Below are 25,253 nucleotides of genomic sequence, written 5' to 3' on the forward strand. Positions count from 1 at the left end.
GCAGGTAACTCTAAGAAACTTATTACATAAAATCATATATACACTAACCTAAGTTTATATTCACCTTAAATAACAATTACAACTACATACACTAAATGTTAACAGCATTGTGACTAGAAGTGGGGTTCCAAATTATTATTTTTTTAATTGGAAGCTTGGAAATTGGGTGGGGGGAGTGAGGGAGGCTGGTTTTCACTAAATACCAGATTGGAGAATTCCCCCGCTGCATTATGGTGAAAAAGTGTCAGCACACAAGAGCTGCAGAGATGGAAAGGACAGAAAATGTGCAAGGATACAGAGGAACCGACAGGGAAATATATGATCGTTATCTTTACACAGTTACTCCATTGCTGGGATACTAATTACCATCACTGGCATGTCATTTGGGATCAGCAGCAGCCATTGGGTGTCAGAAGGGATGAGGGAGCAGAATGACCAGATCTCCTGGGCTGGTGTAAGTGGCAGAGCAGTGCCCCACTGGGTGAGCTGGGTGTGGTGCATTAATGGGCAGAAAGGGCTGTACAGGGGGCCCGAGCGTGGCCATGGGGACGTGGGAGCAGCCGGGCCCCACATGCACACCCGACTGATGCACGCTGAAATACTTCAGTGTTTGATTCTTCTTCTTGACAAAGAGCAGGGCTCCACTGAAAGCTCATTTAATGAAAATAATGCAATGCAAATGAACCTGAATCAGAAAAATTAGATTGATGGAAGTAGCTCGGTCGCTGTAATTACACAAGGTGTATTATTTCCTAAATTCTCTTTGCATTAAACATATACCATACATTTATCAAACATAATTAGCAGTTTAGGTGACAAGGATTTGATTTTTCTCCTGCAATAAAAAAAACCTTCTACATGGGTATATACATCTGAAACATAATATGAACATTTTCACACTATCATTGTTTACTCCTCAAAGAAAAATTCTATAAAATCAAAGAATCAGAGAGGAAATACCATGTGGGACTTACAAAGCAGAAGACGAGGAAAATGGCCAGGTCAGCCTTCTGTGGATTTCATGAGCATAAAATAAAATTAAATCAGTCCCAGCTTTTAAGGTTGTTAGTCAAATAAATCATATTTGAAAGCAAAATAATTGATGATACCCCAGATTTCCCTTATAATCAAACTTTAGTTTTTTCAACCATAGAAATAAATTGATGAAAAAACAGCAAAAGAAACAGAAGATACAAAAGAAAGTTGACGAAGTTGAATTTCCAACACAACTAAGATAATAAAATTTTTCTTTCTCTCAATGTTTCTTGGGGGTTTGGGACTAATGGGGGACTTTGTTTAGGTTTTGGGTAGTCTGGGGTATTTTTAAACAGTTTCACAGAAAATAACTGTATCAAAATAATGGCAGAAAGCACTTTCATTTTTTTCTCTTCAAATCCCCATGGACTATGTGGGGACCTCAAGTCAAAAACCTTCACTTTAGAACAATAAATAAATAAACCTGCTAAAGCCTTCCCATGGCTGGTCAACTGTAGCATAAGTAATGCAAGAGGCTGAGAGATGCCAGATAAATTTGATTACTATAAAAGATGGGAATATGTTTCTTTCCTCAGAGAATTCACAAAAAGGGGTCAAAAACAAAGCAGCACTGAAAGCCAACAACTTCATTTCACCAGCAACTCAAGGCGAAAATACAATACAATTCCACGGGAACGTTTTATCACATCGGTGCAGACACCTCCTAATCTTCTATTTCTGAAAAAGGAAAATAGCAAAGATAGAGTCCAGGCAAAATGGGGCTCTTCTTTCTTTTCTGGAAAAGGCACTCTGATTAGTATATCAATTTAGCAAAGAGTTCAAGAACTGTTTTCTTCTTTCACCTGCTACCAGTGTCATAGTGGCTCTAACACATTTCAGTAGGGGGGAAAAAAGTAATCTTCATGTTATTCTTCCAATTTGTCAGATTACCAAATCACTTATCTCAAATGCATTCAAGAGCATCATCGGGAGAAATGACCCATTGTCCTTTCCTTGTTAAAGAAAAAAACAAAGTCCTGACTCGGTGTTAATTGTTCCAGCCCTGAGTAATGATGAGATCCAGAGATCCCCCTGCACTGTTCCCTGACTAAGAGATAGTCCTGATTTCACATTTTTCCTCTGTAAATAGATAAGCTCCTGCCATTTGCTATTACAACGGCACCAGTATTTTGCAAACCTCTCTGGAATTACTTTTTCCTTCACATGTCTGAGGGTGGCACTTGATTTTTTCACAAACACGTCGTGTTGGTGGCACAGTCGTACCAGAGTCATCTCCTGCCCCCTCCTCCCAAGAAAACACTATCCTTCCAGCCAGCAGAAAAGCCATTCTTACTTGAATCTATTAGATTTCATCTTATTATCATCACTTCTTTAAAGTTATGCAGTTCTTCCTATTTAACATCCCAAACTCTAACTCCATTAACAGCATCTCCCAGCACTGGGTCTTCAGCCCAATTCCAGTAAACCACAGGTAATTTATCTAGAAGAGTTACAAATAAGACGTATAAAAGAAGGTTGATCTTTGAAGAACAAGTAACTTCCAGACACCTGATAAATTCACTTTAGGCACACAAACACTTACTGCACGACACTTCTTACAACCAATCTGCTGCAAAAAGCATTTTCCATGGGCTGACGGTGCTGGTTGCTCTGCAGGACTCAGGAAAGGACAGGCTTGCAGCACCTTTTTGTAGGTATTTTTCAGAGACTAAGATCCACACCCAAATTTGGTGAAAACCTGTGTTCAGATTCAGTATTACTGCTTTGCAGTAATCAAGCAGAGTCCTTTACTGTGTCGAACAATTTCAGTAAAAAACAATGGTTGACTATTTGGTTTATTCATGCTATTGCTTCTTATTTTATCACAGACTACTACATAACTGCCCTGCAAATATCACTTAACTCCTTATTTCCTTTTTTTTCCATAGTATATGCATTCCAAACCCCTCCGTTTCCAGTAAAGCAAAGTCTAATTAATATTTGTAATAACACATACAAAAATGTAATCTACAGTAAATGAGTTTGGGAAGAGGCAGGTCCGAGGAGAAGAGTATTATCACAACAGAAGTTGTCAACTATTGCACCAGAGAAAGAGGGGGAAGAGCTGGAGAGATGGAAGGAACAGCTCCTGCTCCCCCATCCCTAAACCAGGAAGTCACTTCTCCAAGGCTTACCCCAAGCCAAGCAGACAGGACACAGAAGTTGCGGCTGGAACCAGACAGTGCCATGGCCCAGCCAAACACAGGCTGGGATTCCTGGAGCACACACTGGGACCCTGGTTTGGGAGACCTGGAGACAGGAGGGCATGAGGAGCTGGGGTGGTGTGAGAGCATGACCGGCATGAGTGAATTTAGGGGTTTGGTTCATCACTTCACTGGTTTTGCACTTCTGTTCTGACAGGAAAGCTCACCAGCTGGGAAACTGGGTGGATCAGTCAGGCAACTCAGAAGCCCCAGACATTGAAGGAAACAATACTGAGGAACTAAGAAAAGGGCAGTACTGACCATCATGACAACAAACAAATCAGCTGCTAGCTTTAAAAGCCATCTATATGCTGTTCTCTTATCTTTTTTCTTTCTAACCACTGAAAAGCTTGCTTGCATCAGCACAGCACAACAGCAGAGCTGGAAGTCCATGCTTTTAGAGAGCAGAAACACAATGTGAACATGCCAAAAAAAAAAAAAAAGAAAAAAGAAAAATTAAATAACAAAGCAGGATTTATGAAAGTGTTCTCAATTTTTTCAGACACTGTGTTCTCCTTTCTACAGGACCTGATGGCACAATATAAAAACTATTTTCTCTTCCAGTATTGTTTTCAATAATAACAAATGAAAGTAAAAAATCCCAACCACCGGCAATTTAAAAACATAACAAAATTCTCTGATAAGAGACTTGGAGACTTAAATATGCAAAGACTGCACAGAAAGGGTGCTGAAAGGTTACTTCTAGAACATCTATAAAACTAAAATGCAAAAGTGTATGCAGTTACCTGTGCATACATTCCTTAAACTCTCAAAACTACATTTTCAGACTGGCACAGATGCATCAAACTTGATTGCTAGGAAATACAGATGTTTGACTAACCAGGATAATGTTACTTTGGATCCTTGTCTGTTATAACTGAAACCATCTTATTTTTCCCCACAGGAGCCACATCATGAAATGCAAGAGGACAGTTTGGGTGACTAAGCTGGAAAAGGAGAATGTTCTGTCTCCACTGCTGCCCTGGAGTTCCTGCTCTGTATCAGCCATGCAAATCCATCCCTCTCCCCAAACCCTGCTCCCCTGGTTTTCCAGTGGGTATCACTCTTACTCCACTCCAGTTCCTATACCCACTACACCTCTCAAACAAACCACTGGACTCCTGATCTTGAATCCCATCACTAAACTTTTTAAATTCTCACTTTAGGACAGTTCAAAGCATTCTCACCACCACCCTCACACCCACATGGCGTTCTGTAAAGTAGCGCTGCTCAGGCTCAAAAACCCACACAAACCTAGAAAACTGCCTTAGGATATTTATTGATGCACCATCTTGAAAGATTTTTCTAATGAATTTTGTTGCTGTGAAAGACTTCTGCCTTGCAAAAGCAGAAGAGTTTTATACAGAATTAAAACTTGGAATTTCTGAAATATTATTAGAAAAACTTGAACGACCTGGTCTAGGGGAAGGTGTTCCTGTCCATGGCAGGGGGTGGAACAAGATGATTTTTGAGGTCCCTCCCAACCCAAACCACCCTGTGAGTCTCTGAAATAGCCTCTCACAGCAGCGATTTCACAGACATCAATGGCTCTGCTCACCCTGTGCATCAGACAGGAATTTTTCATTTCATACATCATTTAAAACTTGCTGCAGTGATTCCACAAACCTGTCTACAAGCACCTTCTTCTTTCCCACCCTTCCCCGATTCAGGTTATTTTGGCCAAAATTGAACATGCAAGTAGACTACCATAACACTGACAACAGAGAAGCACAGCAACGCTTAGCACTAGATAATGAAGAGAAAGATCTTATACTCTCAAATAATATTACATCTTGTATTTGAATACATCAAAATAAAATTACACTGACTACATCATCAGCAAACTTACCCCAAACATACCATAGCAAGCAACCAGCATTAGCACACAGGCATTTCAGTATTTTGAAACACAGATTTGCATTTACACCACATTTTCAGAAATTCCTCTCCCAGGACAGTGTAAGAGTGCAGACAAAACCTTCTCCTCCCAAAACTACTTGTTCAGACCTCCGTATCCTGGAGCCATTCACACAGACAGACCACTGACTGCTGCAGCTGCCCAGAAGAAGTTATAAAGATCACAATTATTGTTATCTTTATTATTTTTGGAATAGGCCTTCAGTGCTCAAATACAGAGATAAGTTCTGAAAATACAGAATTCCATAACCTACATGCAAAGACTCCAACTCACACTGTGGCCACAATTCACACATCTCCAGACTGAGAGCTGAAAAGTGGACAGCTTTGACCTAAAACTCATTGAAATAAAGCTAAAAACTCATTGTGGAAATCCAAAACTAGAGGTTTACTCACCATTTATGAAGGACTTCTGGACTGTAGCATCTAACACAGGACACTCACTGCCTGGGCGTTAATTCAGTAATTCCTCTTCTTGTTCAGGATAAATCCAGAAAGTAGCTGGCACAAAGAAATGGAAAACACACATTTAGCTGGGGTTGGATGTGAACAAACAAAATTTCTTCTTGTCCATATGACTAACAAAAAGCTTCCATAACAGCTAAGCCCATATACTGATACATCCTTCTTTTCAGTTAACACCAAAACATTTCTGTAAGCGATGGGAAAAAACCTTTGATTTTAAGTAAATGAAAAGACAAAGTACAACGATAACTTGAATATTCTTAATACTTCTAACATGCTGGAACACACATGAGTTTCAAAATGTGGTAAGTCATATCACTCCAATGTTCTTGAGTCAGGAGAATTTTTGTGCGTAGCACAGCACGGGAACACAAGGAATGTTATAAAATCTAAGACCACTCAATGACAGCTTCTGGAAAGCTTTCCAAATTACTTGTCCCCAGTAACCACCCACACAGTGAAAGATTCTACTAACCATGAAAAAAACACAAGCGGTTATCTAGTTCCATCTATGCAGCCAGTATGTAAATCTGCCAGTCTGTGTTCACAGCTCAGGATGTGGAAAACACCAGTGTCAGTCCCAAGCCAGAGACCCCGCAGGCTCAGCAGCCAGGAACTTTAGGGCACCTACAGCTACTGCCCCATGCTGTGGTTCAGAGGGTGAGGCAGAAAACAGGAGACGGCCACTGCTGCAGATTCGTCTGGCAGAGGTCCCACAGGTTCTCCCGCACCCACGAGCCAAAGGCTCCCCACCCGTTATGCATCACAAAGTAAATATCCATAGCTCTAAACTCTTCCACCTTCATCATGAACTTCTCAACTCACCAATCAATACAATACTGAGAAATAAACAACAAGCCAGAAATACTCTTGAACAGAAAAACCAAGCCCACCCTTGTTCAGAATTGTGAATTGTGAAGCTCACACGTTTTCCAACATAAGTTCAGAAAATAAAAATCTCATTAAAGCTTTAGCCAAAATTTCTAATTCATCAAAGGACCATGTTTTGAATACCAATGAATTTCATGAAAAAGAAGCGCTTTTTTTTTTCTTGCCTGCATGTCTGTAAAATCTCTCCCAGGTTACAAAACCAAATCTGATGACACTGAAAAGTCTTTCAGGAACAAAGACAGACGAGTAAAACAACCACCAGATCTCTTTAATTCCATGCAAAAGTGTCAACAGCAAAATCACTGCATCTCTGCCACAGCAGAATATTAAATAGTTCATTAATATCCATTTTCCCTTCTTCTCTTTTCAGAGGCTACTAAAATTGTTTCTGTTTGATTTTACATGAGTGAAACTCCTCCCAAATGAAACAGGTACAAGGATCTTGAAAGAACACTCAAGTGCACATCACTCAAGCCCTTGGCAGGCCCTATCTCTGCAAAACAACAATAGCATCCCACTAATAACAATGACTTGCTTAACTATTCATTTTGGTAAATAATGGAACTGAAAATTATCTAGTGATGGATTTACACTTTTACAATGCATCTCTGGGATGAAAATGAATAGGGACAGAGAAATTATGTGGGTTACAATGGGTGATGCCACAACTTCAGATCCCGCCTCGCTCCGTGGAACAACACAAGCTGGAAAGTGTGGCACTACAATTTTTAGCATTTTACCTTTGTCTAATTCTACTGTGAGACACCCTATATATATTATTTGTATTATCGAAGCACTTAAAGATGCCAATTAAAACCCAGACACAGCTGTACTAGGCAGAAATAGTAGGAAAATTACAATAGATAACCACAATAAATCACCTGTTCCTCAGATATTCCTTCCTTTATCAGTTACCACAGAATTTAACATATTGGGGTTTATATTTGAGGGAGCATGAACAGAATGGCCTAGGCAGCCTCTACAGCCTTTTTTTATTTGAAAACCATATTCACATATTTCCAGTGGAGGCCCAGAGGGACAAAGCCTAGTGACACAAGGCTCGCTCTCCTTCATTGCCTTCCTTGAGAAGCCCATAGAACCCCAATACCATGTGGACCACGAGTGAAAAAATCAGAATATTTGGAGCAGGAGGCTGACAAAGGTGACAACTTCTCTGGTAGCAATGGGAAACACTAAGTTTCTGTTTAAAAAGTTAAAGATTACTTTGTGTTCAAGTAACAAATGACAAGTGTTTACCTGTGACTATTAGTTCTCTCCTAGGGAGTTTATTATAAACAGTATTTCAAACACAGGACTTTAAAAGACAATGTATAAATATTTTAAATGGTAAAATATAGGTGTTGGCTTTTTTTTTGTACTATGTCCAGAAAATTTGCACAAACACATCAAATTCTCCACCTAGGGAATTTACTTTATTGTTAAGTTTGCATTTAAAACAAATGTACATGACCTATTTTGGGGCTAATATAACTAAAAGGAGCCTATTTGTTGTTTATTATTTATAGAAGATTCACTTCAGATTAGGCCTTTTGTGGACGTGTGTATCTGTGTGGCATCACAAAGCATCTCCAGATCTCCCCCAGCACTAAAACACACGAGGAAATGACAAGTTAGGATGTATCCAGTACACACAGTGTTTTATAAAAGCCAAGATTAAAAGCTGGTTTTTCCCTCCTCAGAAAGGCCACATGAAAGAGCCGCTACCCTGGGTAATGCATTGACCTTCTGGGGCTGATAATGACAAGTTCAAGTTCCTGGAGTTGGGGAAGATGTGGAACTAAAGTAAGTGCACTCAAGCAACGAGTCCTTCTGCTCTGTTAGAATCCCACTCACAAAACCAGCCCCATGGAAAGAAAGAGGAAAACAGTTTAATTTTTTTTTATTTATTAACCCAGGAGTTTTTCTACACCATCAGCATGGCTCAAAACTGCTTTCTTAGAGGCTTCAATCTAAGGCACTGATGGTTTCTTTCCATTTTAATAGAAAACCTGAAATTATTTCATATAAAAGGTGTCAAATTTATGAAAATAGAGATGCTGCTCATGTCTAAAATTTTGCATTTTCAGCTTTTTCTTGTAAATAGAGAAAGAGTAAAACATGGTAAAATCGTATCTATTGTGTAAGAGATAAAATATCTCCTTAAAAACTTCTAGAAAATCAGAAATGCATTTTTATACAACAAATAAGAAAAACCAGAGTTGACCCAAAGCCTCTATTCCTACCAGTCATTGGTTTTGAACAGTTTTGTGGGTCACAGTGTCTGGAGCTCTTCAGGGGCAGAGTAAAACTCCACCACGATGCTGCTGGCAGGACTGAGGCACGGAAGAGAAAGCTAAAAAGCTGCAGTAACTACAGAACGGGTACTACTGATGGTACATATTAGGATGTACTACTACTACACACATATGGCCGTGTGGTAGCACATTTTGCATTTCCAAATATTTATATTTCAAATTACACAGTGATATCACAACCTTTACATCTTTGTTTAAGTTATATAAGACAAAAAAATAAAGGCTAAAACAAATGCTATGACTCCAGTTGGTGTAAATCAACACGTACATCATCAGGTTTTAATCATCAGCTCATTCCAAATGGTTTACATTGAAAGATTCCTGCCAGGACAGGCTGTGATCACAAAAGGAATAAAATAATTCCAAAATAAATTCCCTTTTAAATTTTGCTCCAAAACAGTATTTCTAGTTTCTTCTTCCTCACCCCCAATTCGATCTTATCTCAGAAACATTATTTATATAATTTATTTAGAAAAAGAAATTAATCATGGGCATCTCTAAAGTCCTGGGTGATTCCAGTCCAGTCAATTGTTGCAGATTTTTGCCTTTCCCTAGAAAACACGGTGATATTAAATACAAAACCCCACACATTCAGAGAACACTAACATTTCTAAAACAAGATCTTGAGCTGAAGTTAAGAAATTGCTATAATTAAACTTGTCCAGGAAGACAGATTAAGGTCAAATATGTCTATTAATTTTGGGTATCCAGTCTAAGCCACCTCAGACTTGGATTTTTTTTTCTTTGAAGTGCAGCATTTCACAGCATTTAAACGTTCCTAACTGGTTTTCACGGCGGTGATTTCTCAGCACCCTCCTGGGGCCGTGCCCAGCCGGCGCTGCGGGCTCAGGGACTCGCCCGGCCCTCGGCCAGCGGCAGAGGCAGCAAAAATCCTGGTGTTTGAAGAGGCGCTTCCGTGCTTCACTCACGCTCCTCTTCCTCGGCGCAGTCCTAGTCCCAGCTTCTCCCACTCACACGCAGGAACTCCCCCCTTCCTGACCTAAACCCCCCGTGGGTCTCCCTGCCCACACCGCGGAAACGGCTTCGGCCCGGGCATTCCCCACGCTCCCAGGCGGAGCAAGGCGGAGGCACAGCCTTCCCACAGCTCCGGAGCCACCGGCGCCCCCCGGAACTGTCCCTCTGGGGTCCCTTGTGCCCACCCACAGGGCTTCTGCGGGGTCTGAAGGCTGGGCCGCCCTCAGAGCGGGAGAACGGCGGCAGGAAAGCGGCATCGGAATGGCCTCGTGTGGCGCTGGGAGTCAAAATTCAGTCACAGGGAATGGGGTGGGTCGGAAGGGACCTTAAAGCCCATCCTGTCCCACCCCCTGCCATGGGCAGGGACACCTCCCACTGTCCCAGGCTGCTCCAAGCCCCAGTGTCCAGCCTGGCCTTGGACACTGCCAGGGGCAGCCACAGCTGCTCTGGGCACCCTGTGCCAGGGCCTGCCCACCCTCACCGGGAAGGATTCCTCCCCACTATCCCATGTAACCCTGCCCTCTGGCACTGGGAAGCCGTTCCCTGCAGGCCCTGTGCGAGGTGACACGAGGCTGCGAAGCCGCAAACGCTGGAGCGAGGGCCGCCAGCTGCCGGCGGAGGTGCCCGGGGCGGCCCCGGGCTGCGGGAGCGTCCGGCCGGGCCGCCCTCAGCGCGGCCGGGCCGCGGGGAACGACCCTGCCGCACCAAAGGTGCCCCGCGCTCGGTACCGCGGTTCGGGGCCGGTGGGACATGCCCCGCTCCTCTCGGTATCAAAGCGACTTTCTCGCGGAACAAAGGCGCCGCTGCCGCATCCCGCGCCTCACACAAAGGAGCCGAGCACGGCACCGTCACCGAGGGCAGCCAGGGGGTTAAAAACCGAGATCGCAAACAAATGTTTCCATAATCAACAGTTACCGCAAGCAACGCTCACAGAACTACAGGGAAAAGAATCATTTTCTGCAAATAGAAGAAAAACGTTTTCTTCTTCAGGGTGAAATAACCCTTTTTTCAAGTATTAGTCTTAACCTTTTCTTTTTCAAGTTAGCTTGGAAAACAGAAAAGAAAAGGCTACCCTGGATTTTATTTTTAATTTGACACAATAAAAAACTAAATATGCCTCTGAAAATCCTAGAGCCTGTGGCATAACTTCTTTATTTAGATAAATTCTAAAGTAGCTGTTGTTTACCTAGAAACCAAAGAACAATCTGTGCTATTAACATTTTTTTTCCCAAGACTTAACATTATTTGTTAACATTCCTAAATATTCATTATGGGAACACACAGCTTTTAAAAATCTGATTGTTTCCTCATTAAATTTGGATACTTGGGAGGATTCTGTGCACAAGTTAAATAAACAGATATTTGGATAATTTTCAAGTGAACGTTTAAAATACAAATATCAATCATTAGAAGGGCAGGTCCTCCCTACCTCGGTGCTGGTTTCTCTTCAGCCCCTCGGGGAGCCTATCCTTCCCCTCCCAGCCCTGCTGGACCTGCAGTGAGGTCCTGAGTTCTCAGCAACTTTCTCAGAGGGAAGACGAGAGAATTTCGCTGGTTCAGGATCTTTCTGTTCTTCCCTCTTTTGAAGTTCCATATCTGATATTTTTAAGTCACGTCCTCCTTCCCATCCTTCTGTGACATGGAAAATGTCACACTTTGCCCAGACACAATTTCAACAATTTCATTTATATCAGAGGGTGCTTAGAAGTACATTTATTTCAATCAGGTACTTACTTGCATTCAAAGTTACTGCAAAAAAATTAAGTACCAGAAGGCTTGATACAGTGCCTTAATCTGAGTTAGTATAGTCCAGGAGCTAATCTTGAAACCCACACTCTAAACTTACCTGTTGGCTTTCTACAACTGTACACAAAATTCAAGTAATTGCAGCAAAAAGGAAAAAAGAAAGGCTATTTTTATAGCCTGAGCCAGCTTATTCCTACCATTTGTAGGAACAGCTGCTGAGTTTGCTCAAGAAATTGGTGTTTAAAAGACAATGTCTGAACCTACATCCCTTTCTTAGAGTAATTTTTAATCCAAATTATTCCTTCCTAACCCAAATGTGGTTTAAGCCAAGCCAGAGCTGTTGGCCACTGTGCAAACCAGGCCAGCAGAGTTTTACTGCCAGAGGAGATCAGGTCAGAGATGGCTCCTGGTGTCAGATCAGTCACTGACTGCCTCAATTACCTTTGGCAAACCATTTAACCTTTTTGTATTAATGGTTTCCTGCCAGTAGAAGAGTTCTTCATCATGGTCGGGAGGAGTTTAGCCCGTTAATTAATACAAATAACGATAAAAATACTCTTTTCTTTAATTCCAGTATCTATCTGCTCTGCAGAATAACACTGAAACTCCAAACTCCTCTGCACATTAGGTAGAAATGAGCTATTTCTAGGTAAGTGGGTGCTATTTCAGAGCAGATTTTCAGCATCCACACTCTAATGACTTCACAAATTATGAAGAACAAGGCTCACAGTTTTCTTCCAGCTCGTGACTAACAATAACAAAAAGAAACAGTGGTTTGTCCTGAACTGACAACTTGTATTGTTTAGAACACTTCCCTAAGTTTTAATGAGCTAAATGAGTTAAAAAGGTATCTATTGTGAAAATCGCCTTGATCTGAAAAACCTTCCATGCCATGTTTCAGCCTAAACAAACTTTGCTGCCTGGAAAATACCCCTGGAAAAGGGAGTTTCTAAGGGAAACTGTGACAGCACAGCAGCTCCACTGCAGCATCCTGATGGGGACCACTGCAATACAGTCTATTCCAGAATCATTTTTCTTTTTATTATTTCATTAAGTTGTATCTCACTAAAGTTCCTCTTAGGATCTCTCTACAGCACCAAATTTTTCATTGAGAAAACTATAAATCATAGGCCTAAATTACAATTTAATTATAAACGCCTTCCCTTCTAATGCTGCCTGGGACCTTTTACCCTCCTACATAATTCTAAAAAATGACCCCTGTCATAATTTCCTTCACTAGAATAATATGCAGAGATCTAATCCTGAATCCTGCTGTCTTATAATTTAATATAAGAGGTAATTATTATTCAAAAGATAATGTTGCAGATATTGAAAATATTCTGAAGTTTAAGTCTAAAAAAACCTTCCCTTGTATGTAAAAGCCTCTTATTTGATTCTTGCAAGAAAGGAAATAAATAAAAAGGTTTTAAGACTTTATGCAAAATGCTAGAAATATTATTTGTAGCTGAGATTTGTCAACTATAATTTCTATAACCCTTGAACTACAGAGAAAACACTCACATGCAGCAAAAGCAGGAAGGCACCAGACCATTTATTATCGATCTCTGCTTTTAGCCATAGGTTAGACAGAAAGTTCTGGACTGCTGCTATCCAGCTGAAAAATACGGTTTAGGTGGCTCCACATTTTGGAATACAAGGAAGCCGAAGGTGAGCCAAAGTCAGAAGAAAACCAAATCAAACAAACAAACCCCGCCATCATGAAACCACCTTCTTACACCTCAAATTTTATTTTAAATTGCTCACATCAAAGGCACAGTTACGTTGATCCAAAACACTCCTGTAAAGAAGTTAAATTATAATAAAACTTTAAGGAATTAGTACATTTTTCCCTAAGTCAGAAAAGCAAGGAGTAACACCATTACGTCAGTTCATCTTGCACAAGAGACGTGGATTTAATCTCAGCCCAGGAACACGGTTGTTACTGCCTGGCTATTCCCTCTACATAGGCAGGCTTTGACCTTAAAGCCCTTTTTTCTAAAACTGGGATTCATCAATTAAAATCTGTTTTCTTTCAAGTTAACTCTTAGGGTATGCAGGAATATCTGCCAAAGAGGGGAACTGAGTGCAGCTGGAGCAGGAGAAGGTGAGAATGAGCATAAGGAGAAAGAATTAACAGAAAGAATTCAAGTATAATAGAGTAAAATTCACAAAACCGAATGTTTTTCCTGTTTCAAATTCAGGGAGCGAGCCCCATTTTTTCAGGTAAATGAGATATCAAATGAGCTTCATTGCTTCTAACCATATCCAGCTCCATCAGTGAGAACAAATAAAATCCCCTAACTGACAGATTCAACATCCTGAAGAGGGAGAGGCCAGGGAGGTTATCAGAAAATGGGGTTCACGAGAGGTAATTATAGCCTGTGCTCACCCTGCTTAGGTGAGGCAGAACATCACAATACAGCTCCATAAAAATCAAACTATATAATGCAGAGGCACCAGTTTACTGCTCTCTTTGGTTTTGCTTTGGGAGCAGTTCATTTAAGACATAATAAATTGAAGTTTTTTTCTCCTGTCCCTCCATAAATCCAGGGACAGTGCAAATGAGGAGGTGCTCATTAAGGACAAAGGAAAGGGGCTCCCCAGACAGTGACACGAGCTGGGAGCATTAAAGCTCTCATTAAAGGGAGCCCTGTGCTTTTTGTAATAAGGAATATTACTTAATAACACTCCAAGCATGGTTCACTTCATACTGCTGAAGTGAGCTTTTGGGGGGCAGTGAAGGGGAAAAGAGGGAGCATCCACAGTACCACAAACATCATAAAAACAGAGATGGAATTTTGCCTGTAACGAATTAATAGTAAGTAAGGAAGTGTCACTGACTGCCTCTAACTGAATGGCTTCATGCAACACAGGGATTCAAGGATCCTAGGGGGATTCATGGAATATGTCAGACTTTACTCCCAAATGAACAAACAAAACCAGACTGGAGGGACACGGGTAGAAAATAAATTCTGTTCTCAAAGCAGAAGGATAACAAAAGGTTTGAAGCCACCACCGGGGCAGTTGGCCAAGAAACCACGGCTATTAACACATTACATTCTTTGCGCACATCACAAACTTTCCCTAAGAAAATCTTGTCGTTGTCCCTACAGAATTTAATTCTGGTTTTGCCAAGCCATCACTCCCACCTGTCAGATTACTTTGAGTTGTGCTGCTATCACTGAGTGTACTCACTACCTCAGCTTTCTGTTGTCTGAAATCTCAGTAAATATATTTCCTACTCTGTGATTCAGCTCATTAAAGCAAACACTGCAGTGGACCCAGGGTCAGGGTGGACCCCTGCCAAAACTCAGTTTATACCTCCTTGCATTCTGACAGTGACAAGTTTGCCCTAAAATGATTCTTCAACCCATTCTACACCACTCATCTCAACCAAATTTCCTCAGCTTGCTTATAAAGTCATGTGAGGAGTGTCAAAAACCTCCCTAAATTTGAAATCTACAACAGCAATTGCTCCTTCCCTGCCCATACCTGTTACGCTGCTGTACAAGTTGTTGTGTTGCTTAGACAATATTTTTTCTGTCAAGTCTGTGTTTGTTATTCATTCCCTTGTCATCTTCCAAGTGCTCACAAATAGTTTGGTTTCTTTTCCCAGAATTTCAGCAGGAACTGGAGGTTACAAGACTGGTCTATAACTCCTGTCTCAAGTCAGGACACTGAACTGTCTTCCAGGATTTCACCTTCCCTGTGCAAGTCTTCAAAAAGAGCCACCTCTAGTTCTGAGTTTATTTTGGCTCTACATGTTCTTCTAATGAGTTTTGAAACCAACAGTTCTGACAGCAGCTCTTCTGGACACTTCGAGCTGTTTCATTTCTCCTCAGGACTCAGATCTCACCCCTTTGGCAAGAGCAATAATTACAGTAACTGCTGTCCCGTGGGCAGCTTCAAGAGAGGAGGATACAGAAACTTTTGGCTGTCTCAAAATTCTCTTTGCTCTTCACTGAATGGTGGTCCTATACTTTCCTTTATTTTCCCATTCCTCACATTCTTAGCATTCTTATTTTTGGTATTTTGATACAACTTGCATCCTATTTGATGATTTGTCCTCTCTGGTTTTGTCACGATGTGCTCTGCTGTGTTTTTATATTTATTCATGTCAGTCTGCAAGGTGGTTCCTTACACCTGTCATCCATCCTCTGCACTAGGATAATTTGCACTTGATAAAAAGATTCCATTTATGTAATTTTTTAGGTTCCGAGTCTGAATAATTCCCAATAATTGTCACATTAGGTGTCCAAGACTTTCACTGTCACTGATTATTGTTAGTTTTATTTGCCCACTAAACTCAAAACTTGCTGCCCTTTTGCCTGTGATAGCCCAAGTAGTTTTGGCTTGGCCTTCTGCCTTCCTTTCACATACTCTACATTCCAGCAAGCATTTAAGTTTTTTTACGCTACTGGTATATGGGGACTAACAATATTGTCAGCTTCTCTCCTGTCTGTAACTGGAGGCCACAACAAAGAGAGAAAAATCAAGCCCAAGCTTGCACTCATTACTGATGGCAGCGCTTATTCACGGGTCCAAGAACATCCATTCCTCCAACTTTGCAAAAGTACTTTCACAAAGGGAACCCAGCCCCAGCACATTTTCTCTCCCATTTAATAGGCTGCTTTAAGAGCACGTTTACTTAGTCCTCATCAAACACGGGTAATTGACAGCTCTCCACCCCCAGCATCCCCACTCCGAGAAGGCCGTTTCCCCAGGAGCCGCCTCAAACAACCTCAAACACTTTATTACTGGTCAATTTGGGTTTCCTGCCCACTGTAAGTGGCAGTGCTGAGGGTCTCTAACTCTCTCTTGTCTCACTAATCAATATAAGCAGTCACTTCCACGGCATTTCCCTGCTACTCAGCAAGAAGGACGAGAGAGTGCCACGGGTTGTAAACAGCGGAACAGCCTCAGGGGTACATCAGAAAGTTAAACTTCAGAAACAGGAGCCAGGAGCCTGCTTTTATTCTGGACTTTTGGGCTTCTTTGGGGATATTCTCTGTTTTAATTCTTTCCAGCCAGAGCAAAGCACTGCAGTTGGTTTGATGCCATTCGCACTAACAGCCTCGTTGGTGGGGAGGGTCACGGTCCCCCTCCCAGGCACAAAACTTCCCTGGAAGCAGCACGTGGCAGGAGACAGCACCAAGAAATTCCATAAAGTGCCAACCACAGCTTTACAGTCACCGCGTTATGGGTATGAGAAAGTCAGGATTAAACAATTATTGCCTGGAACTAAGGCAGTAAAATTTGTTTATGAGGTAAATTTTAACAAGAAACAAACAGTTAGTGTTGTTTATAAGCAAACTTGAGCTGTAAAATCCAGGGAATGCTTTGTAAATGCCCGTCCATGGGCCAGGTGAGGTCCTGGAGGGAAGCTCCCTGCTGCTTGCAGCTGGCTCTCACGCACAAGTGTGACCAGCTCCAGTGGCCAGGTGACATCAGAGCCAGTGGCTTTACCCAAGGATGGCTGGGATAAAACCTTCACTTTTTGGTAAAGGTATTTCTTCTCACAGGTCTTTCCTTCCACTGCATGGAACAACCTCCTTGTCCTGTCCATACCCCAAAATGGCCACAATGACTAATCATAGCATTCTCGTATTGTTTAGGTTGGAAAAGGGTTCTAAGCTCCTCAAGGCCAACCATTAATGCAGCACTGCCAAGGCCACTGCTAAACCATGTCCTGAAGTGCCACCTCTGCATCTGCAAGATGCCAAGAGATAGAAGTTTGTGATCCAACAGCGACTAAGTCAAGCAGAGTCTGTTCGAGGCCCCTTTGACATACAGAGTACTTGGATCCAGTCCTAAATTCAATATAGTCTGGTTTCCCACTGCCACCTTTTTTAAGAGGAATTGCCCATATTCTTACTCAACACTGCAACATACTCTGTTTTAATGAAATTATTTCGCTAGGCTGAGCCCCAGGAGGACTTTGGGGTCTCCCTGCAGTGCAGTGCGGCCGCGCCGTTAATGCCAGCGCAACAGCGAGGAGCAGCTGCTCAAAGCTGACTCCTTTAGCAGGGCAGCGGAGACGGAGCATCCACACTTCCACAGCCCCAAGACAGGATAATCCAGGGATGCTGCAGATGTGGAGACTAAAGACCAGCCCCTGCAAAGCAAGAGTCAAAAGCTGATGTGGAACAGCAGGGACACAGAGGTAGGGCCAGAGCAGTTCCTGCACCTGGCTCTGCAGCATAGCCACCCTTCCACCTCCACGGCCACCCAGTGAGCACATACTAGCTGGGCAGTATCCAGGAATGCTAATACTTTCATTAAAACCCTCATAGCACCACTTGGCATACTCTGAGGAAGGAAATCCACCTTTGCTGATCCCACTTTACTCTTCCACAGCAAGAAAGAAATAAAAAACCTGGGGGAAAAAATGTAACATTATTCTTTTTGCTGCACACACACACACAAAAATCTTTAAAAGTGAGTATCTGCCTACTGCAAAGTACTGAGGTGAAAAGGGAGGTGTTATCATCCCCGTTCCCCCAGGATCTCTTAGAGCGTGTGTGTTTCTGTGGTGGTTGGCTTGTGGTTTCGTTGTTCACTACAGTTTCCCAGAGCCCTATATTTTACTGAAACATAAGTACAGGCCCACCAATTTGCTGACAAGCTGATCTATTGGCTCTAGGACACTGAGGGGAATTATGCTCCTGCCGCCCTGATGCTCTCCTTTGTTTAGAAAAAGAAGAGAGAAAGAGAGAGAGTGAAAAAAAAAATCCTCAATCGTTTAGTACAAGTCATTTTACATGCTGGGATAATGAAGTATAAAAATGCCTTCAAAGGACTGATTTCCTACTTTTAACTCACTACCAGCCGAGCTCTTTGTGAGGCCCTCTGGAACATGCATTCCCAGCCCCACTCAAACAAAAGAGCTGCGAATTCATTAAACTATTTAATTATGCCTTTTTATTTTTCTCCATTAGCAAGCCCTGCCAGTACAAAGTAAATAAAGCCACCATGGTCTTTCCCCAGCAGACACACTGACTGTTTTTATTCTTTATTCAGTTTACAATATAAAGGGCTATTTTTCCCCCCTCCTCCTATTCTTGGCGAGTTTCCTAATACAAGCCCTACAAACAGAAGCATCCAACTGTACATGCGACGCATGGAAGCCGGGAGCAGCACTCAGCATTGCGAGCACATACCCCAGACAGCTTTCAAAGTACCAGCAGCCAACGGCAGCCAAACAGCACTTTGCAGCCAACGCGGAAAAGATATTAGCTTTTTTTTTATACTCTAGTAAATTTGCTTTTTACATCTATTTCTTTTCAGAAAGGCTTGTTATTGAGCTTACTGTCCACAAATTCCATTGATCTCAGGCTGTGACTCAATCCATATGCTCACGCTTTGACACCAGCACAGCAAGCAAGCGATACAAATCCTGTTCAGGCTACAAACTTATTGATTTTATAGATTTCCCCCAAAGTTGTGATAATGATATATCATTGTTAAATTTGGTAGAACAAACTGCTTTCCCAATCTGTCAATGCGAGCATGAAAACCAATTCACAGCCTTGTTTAGAAGGCTTTCCCTTCAGAAGAATAACTACTGCTGGCGGAGGCAGATCACCAACACCCCGCCGCTGGCAGCAGGGTGATGGATGTCACCTTTCCAGTTACCCTTTCCTGACCTGCAGCCCACTGCGTTCCCAGACTTGCCTCCTGGTTCTGAGAACCACCCTTATTTTTCAGAAGCCTTTCTCAAATTCATTATTTAAAACTTGCAGTAGATGTAAACCGTAATAATAGCTTTTAAACATATTTCCTTTAAATATTTTAGATGCATTAAGATGACATGAGAATTATTGATTTTAGCAAATCACTTTTGCTTGTTCTGTTCCTGTGCTCAGATAAATGGCAAAGCCGTGCTTTTCCCTTCCATGAGAGGGAGACAGAACACTGGCTTAAAGAGGAGTGGCCTCACTCCCTGCTCCACCACAATTCCTCAACCTCCCAACAGTGGGAACAACGGAACGTGTCCCTTCACAGCGACTGCCTTCCCCTGCCAAACCCACTCGGGCATTTTCCTCATGGCTTTCCACTGCCAAAGCAGAAACCTGATCCGCCACATCTCCCAACCAGCAAGCACAGGGCCATGCCAGAGGCATTAGGAAGATGAAACTCAAGCTGTTTCTCAGGTTCTGAGAATGCGACATGAGAAGCTCATCAGTCCTTCTGTGCTTATCACAGGACAGAAAGGCTCTCACCAGCACCACATCTGCGGGGTGCAGGAGATGGACACAAACTGTAAACAGCTGTTGTGTCTTTAACAAACCATGAAATAGCTCCAACAAAAATGTTTGCTGGAATGACAATGTCAGCTTTCATTCCCACATTCTCCTCCAGCTCTGAAGCAACTATTAGGCCTCCGAAAGGAGACCTAGAAATCATGAACAAAACACTTGCCAAAGAAACTGGAGTTAATAAAAAGGCAAGACTTACAAATTTAGAAAACTAAATTTAGGAGATCCATGTGAATAAATAATTTCTCTCTTGAAAACCTGCTCTTTTCCATCCCAGCCTTTCTGCCTGTTCTTTATCCAGCTTCACTCAACATCCATCTCTTAGCACTGGAAAAGCAGCTTAACTCCTCCGACATGATGTCACTAGTTCAACACACCCCACACAGTGAGAGCTTTACTGTGCTTTCCCCAGTCCTGGTGGTGATAAGTGCCCACATCTGGCAACACAGCCCTGAGCATTTAACCGTGTTCCTGGGACAACAGCTTGGAGACATATTTTGAAGGGCTGAACATCTCCCACCAGTGCCTCTCCTTTCACTTCTGATTTAATTCAAGGTGATGGGTGCTGAACTCTTTAACCTACCGTGGCTTTTTCTGAACTTGCTGAATGCCCTTTCCAAATATGCCTTTGCAAAAAGTCTTTCTGAACTTCAGGGCACTTGAAACTCAAGCACCTGCCTGCGGTCTCTCTTCTCTGTCTTCCAACTCTGATATACTTCTCATTCATCTGTGGCATTTTCATTGTTTTCTCACTGAAACAGCAATGTCAGGCTAAGAGAAAGGTGACAGAACAGCACAAATTCAGATATTTTACTATCACGTTGCTGAGGAGCTGTGCTTCATGCTTCTCTTTCAGAGCGTGGGCACAAAGGGTCTCACAACAACAGACTGTCTCTTGCTGGGCAGAGGAGCTTCTATCAGTAACAGAATCAGCATTCAACTATTGCTGTTTGAAGAAGTGAAGACCTTAACCCAGAAAGTGGCATCATGAACTCACTTGTGTGGTGTGGGAGAACTGAGACTTGGTGAAACTGTAGGACTTGCCAAAGGCCTCACATGAAACCAGTGGTAAGGTGGTTTCTCCAGGGATGGAGACCCTCACTCAATGTATATTACACCCATTCTGGATCATGTCAGCTCGTGTCTTCTTCAAGAAAAGATATTCGCAAAAGGAATGTCCTCTCACATTCCTCATTATTCCTTGTTTACTGGACAAATACGACTTTGCTCCAGCCAGTCCCTGCAGTAGTAAAGGCATCACAAGCTCTTCTACTGGGTTCCTGATGACCTTTCATACTACTTGATACTGAATTTATATGACCCCCACAATAGGAAAAATGGGTTCTTGGTGTTCTGTGGTGTTCCCACTCAGGGTAACAGAACAGGGGAGAGGATTAACATCGTGGTTCCAGATGACGACAGAAAGGAACTGCTGTCTCAGAAAAAATTAAGTCTGAATGTGTAACAGGAATGTAAAGACATCCAAAGAGTGTAAGTACCTCCAAAATTATCTTCCTTCCTTGCCCCGTGCCAAAGCAATCTGTTTGGACAAGCCACAGACTCTCTGCCTTCAATTTACACTTCTGGAAAAATAAGTCTTTCCTTTCTTGCATCCCACTCTTTCTCACTTTCCAACCCCCCCCCCCCCCCCCCAAAAGGGAGAGAAAAGGGGAAAAAAAAGCCCTTCCTGATAATTGCACTGGTCCAAATGTGCAGGGCTTTCATACAGAATGATGGCTTCCCTTGTCTCCTGCATTTGTTCATCTCCTTTGGGAGGAGCAATTTACAGAAAGCATTATCGATTTTTGCCATAATAGGTACAGAGATGCCTCACTGTCCCCGCTCAGCCAGCTCACTCTCTGCATCACAACTGTCAGGCCAGTTTGTGAAGCCCGTCATTATTTTTTTTCAAGTAAATCCATCACAGGAGTGGGGGAAAAGTGATGAAAATAAAATTATTTTCACCTTGCCATAAAAAAGAATGGCCGTGTTCCCTAACAGAAATAAGTGCAAATGCTGTCAACTAAGAGAGCGGAAGGGAAATTCAAAGCAAATAAAAGTGGGTTGGGGGGAGGACGGAAAGGGGGGTGCAAGGAGGCATGGCAGGAGCTAATTTACTTTGAACACATTCTGGAATTTTCCTGTTAAAGCCGCTATTTACAAGTCTTCCAGTTGTTCTTCATGTTCTCATTTCTCAGGAAGTGCTGAAATCTACACTTTATACAGATATTTGCTTTGGCTTTTAGGGTGTAGAGGAGATTGCAGGTTTGGGGATGCAGTTATTAAATATTATTGGTCTGGGGGATGAAATGTGCCATGAAAGCTCCCTGTGAATGCAGACCACCCACCCGCCCCAGGATTACCGTTGCTCTCGCTCCTTTGTGCGGGTTTGGGGGCTTCTCCCGCTGTCTGTTCTCCAGGGCAGGCTGAGGCCACCAAACTCATTCTGTCCCTGATCAGCATGTGAATGTTGAGGGACACTTACTTCAAATATTTCTGAAACTAAAAAAGCCTTTTAGAAATCACATCTAAAAACAAACAATTCCCCCCTGCCCCTCGCCTGCATTACTGACTCTCCGACAAGCCCTTTGGTATTCATCCCTCCTCTTTGATTAGTTTTTGCTGTACCCTTCATGTTGGTCACTTATCTCACATCTTGAAGGTCACACTCTGTACTCCCCTATTCCAGCAGCCCTGGCTTGTTTTTTATTCCTGAAGACAGCCTTGTTTTGGGCTCGGAAGGTTTAATCCAAGAATTGGCTCTGGATCTAATTCCCAGATCCTCAGTTCATTAGCCATGAAAAGTGATAGCTGCTTAAGATTTTTATGAGCCATTGTTCCAAAGCGGGCCACAGAAACGGCACAATTACCCAGTGCAGTGCACAAAGCCCCGGCTGCCTCTGGCACTGACACGAGGAGCTCGATAGCAATCAAACAGCTTAATGAAAAGCAGCAAGTTTGCTCTTGGTAAGGAGTGAGGGATCTGTGAAGTTTGTTTCCAAGTGGTGCTTTCTGTAAGGACACTTGTTAGGACAAAATTTAAATCACCCTACCCGTCCTTCAGGAGTGCTGGTGCTAAAGGAGACACAACTTGGCTTTTTGACCCTTCCACATAAGCACTTGTGAACATCACAGAATCCTTTGGGTTGGAAAAGGATTTAAAACCATTGAGCTCAGCTGCTCCCCCAGCACTGCCACAGCCACCACTGACCCATGTCCCCAAGTGCCACATCCACACAGCTGTTAAATCCCTCCAGAGATGGGGACACCACCACTGGCAGCCTGTGCTAGTGCCTGGCCATCCTTTTTATGAAGAAATTCCTCCAGATGTCCAACCTGAACCTCCCCTGGCACAGCTTAAGGCTGTTTCCTCTTGTCCTGTCCCTTGTTCCCTGGGAGCAGGAAGGAACCCCAAGAACAACTGGACTTCCTATTACCTCCAGCATTTAAAGCTCATCTGTCCTGTCCCTCTGGACTCTTAAGCAGATCTAGATATTAGTATTGAAGCTGGAATTCATTGCAATTAGGCCAGGCAAATAGTGAGAAAACCATCAAAGTGGCTGGATAGAACCATCAGAGGATTGCTCCCAGGCAGGGTGCAGCAGAACCCCAGGAGCAGCCCCGTGTCCAAGTAATTACAAGGATGTGATGCAGGGCAGCAAAATTTAAGAGGTTTAGAAGTAAAGTGGGTACTTTATTGAGCAGTGGATTAAGAATAAATGTAGCCAGACCCAGCGCAGTTCAAGTGCTTTCAACAGCTCTTGGGCTCCAGCCACGGCCAGGCCGACAGAAATCCCACCTGCCTGAGCTGCCGCTGCCACGCCAGACAGCACGAGCTGGGTTGAGGGCACCCTCCAAGATCCGGGCCTGGGTCTTTACATCCTGCCTAATCCACCTCGTGGTCTACCCCATAGCTGGCTGTACCACGTCTGAGCTCAGCAGCATGTCCAGGACAAAGGGATGTCCCTGTGCCTGGATCTGCTGCCCCTGTTCCCCAAGGATGCCCCTTGTGTCCAGCAGATCCCACCATGCTGCAAACGGAGCAAGATGCCCCTCACAGAGGCAATGTGCCTGCCCTGAGACTGTCCACCCAGAGAATTAGTGCCAAGCCAGCTAAAATCCACACCTCAAATTACTCCACAGCAACTTCCCATATGAGTCTTTCAGGATTGGAGGACAAGCAGCAGAGCCTTGGCGCCTTATGTCCTTGGACCCACAGTCATCATGGCAATAGCTTTGTGTTCTGTAGATATTTCTGGTCTGTTTCTCACTGGACATATTTATATAAAAAACCCAATATATTAAGAAAATTAAACATAAAGCAATTGCTGGGTTGTCCTAGCTTACACTAGGATGATGATGCTGCTCTCAGTAAACAGCCAGAGCCTTTCATGGTGGAGCTGGACTGGGATGATCCTTGTGGGTCCCTTCCAGCTCAAGATATTCTATGAGTCTGTGATTTCATGGGAAGAAGGTGGGAGCTGGGAGGGCAGCAGTGATGGGGACAGCAGGCATGGAGAGGCCTGGCAGTGCTGTGCTCTCCCTTTGGAGCTCCAACGCCTCCAGACCTCACAATGACACCCCACCCATGAGCTTTGTATCTGCCTTAGGTATCTATAGAAATTCAAGTCCTGGTTTCTCACTAGAAAGCAAAAAATAAACTTTGTCATATAGATCAAACATATCAGGACAATTTTGCTAGTTTATTAATTGTATCTCCCACTCTCTGCTGTGCAAACAGCAGGGCAATTCTGTCAATGAATTCCCATCCTAGGGGAAACATTAGTTGAAATTAGTTTAGTTTGTTCCTTTGCTCTAACAAGTACATGCGAGATTGTAATTGTTTCTAACTCTCTGCTCGCTCTGTCCACACCGAGGGCCGTGTCAGGGCAGGTGGCCACCTCCTGGCTCTGTCATTTAGCCAATATTGAGCTGCACTTCATTCCTACATATGTTCAGACACAGCCACCCCCGCCTGAAACAGATGTACCCCCACACACACATATGTGGCTGCTGGTTAATGCAACAAGCACAGTAAAAACAGGAGGACTGGGAAAATTTGGAAAACAGCCTGCAGAAAAACAGCTTTCATTTAACTTTTTAATTTTAAACTATATTAAATTAACCATGATCACAAGAGGAGTAAGTGCTGAAACCAGACGAGTTCAAGGGTTTGACGCCCAGTGTTTACATTTGGGAACAAATGGGATTTCACTGTGGACATGGAACATGTGCAGACCCACCCCTCCTTCCTTCCGGCTGGAGCATCAAGGGTGGCTTCACTCTGAAAAATCACAACAGAAATGGCAACTTCATACTCAAAGATTCCCTCCCCATGTGTAAACATGGTCAAATCCATTGACTTTAGTGACAAAACAGCTATTTGCCAAATTTTTGTGATCCCGTGTCATTGCAGATAATAGTAAATGTGCAGTAGTACTCATGTC

General features: G+C 42.9%; 1 protein-coding gene across 2 annotated transcripts in view; it reads right to left on the reverse strand.

Annotated features, from left to right (window-relative positions):
- Positions 1-25,253, reverse strand: part of ZFHX3 (zinc finger homeobox 3) — a 396,997-nt gene that overhangs the window by 315,868 nt on the left and 55,876 nt on the right. For both annotated transcript variants that reach the window (XM_048316338.1, XM_048316337.1), the window contains exon 2: positions 5,553-5,657. The gene's annotated coding sequence lies outside the window, so the exon portion shown is untranslated. The remainder of the gene's footprint in view (positions 1-5,552; positions 5,658-25,253) is intronic.

The sequence above is a fragment of the Corvus hawaiiensis genome, chromosome 12, assembly GCF_020740725.1.
Source record: "Corvus hawaiiensis isolate bCorHaw1 chromosome 12, bCorHaw1.pri.cur, whole genome shotgun sequence".
Lineage (NCBI taxonomy): Eukaryota > Metazoa > Chordata > Aves > Passeriformes > Corvidae > Corvus > Corvus hawaiiensis.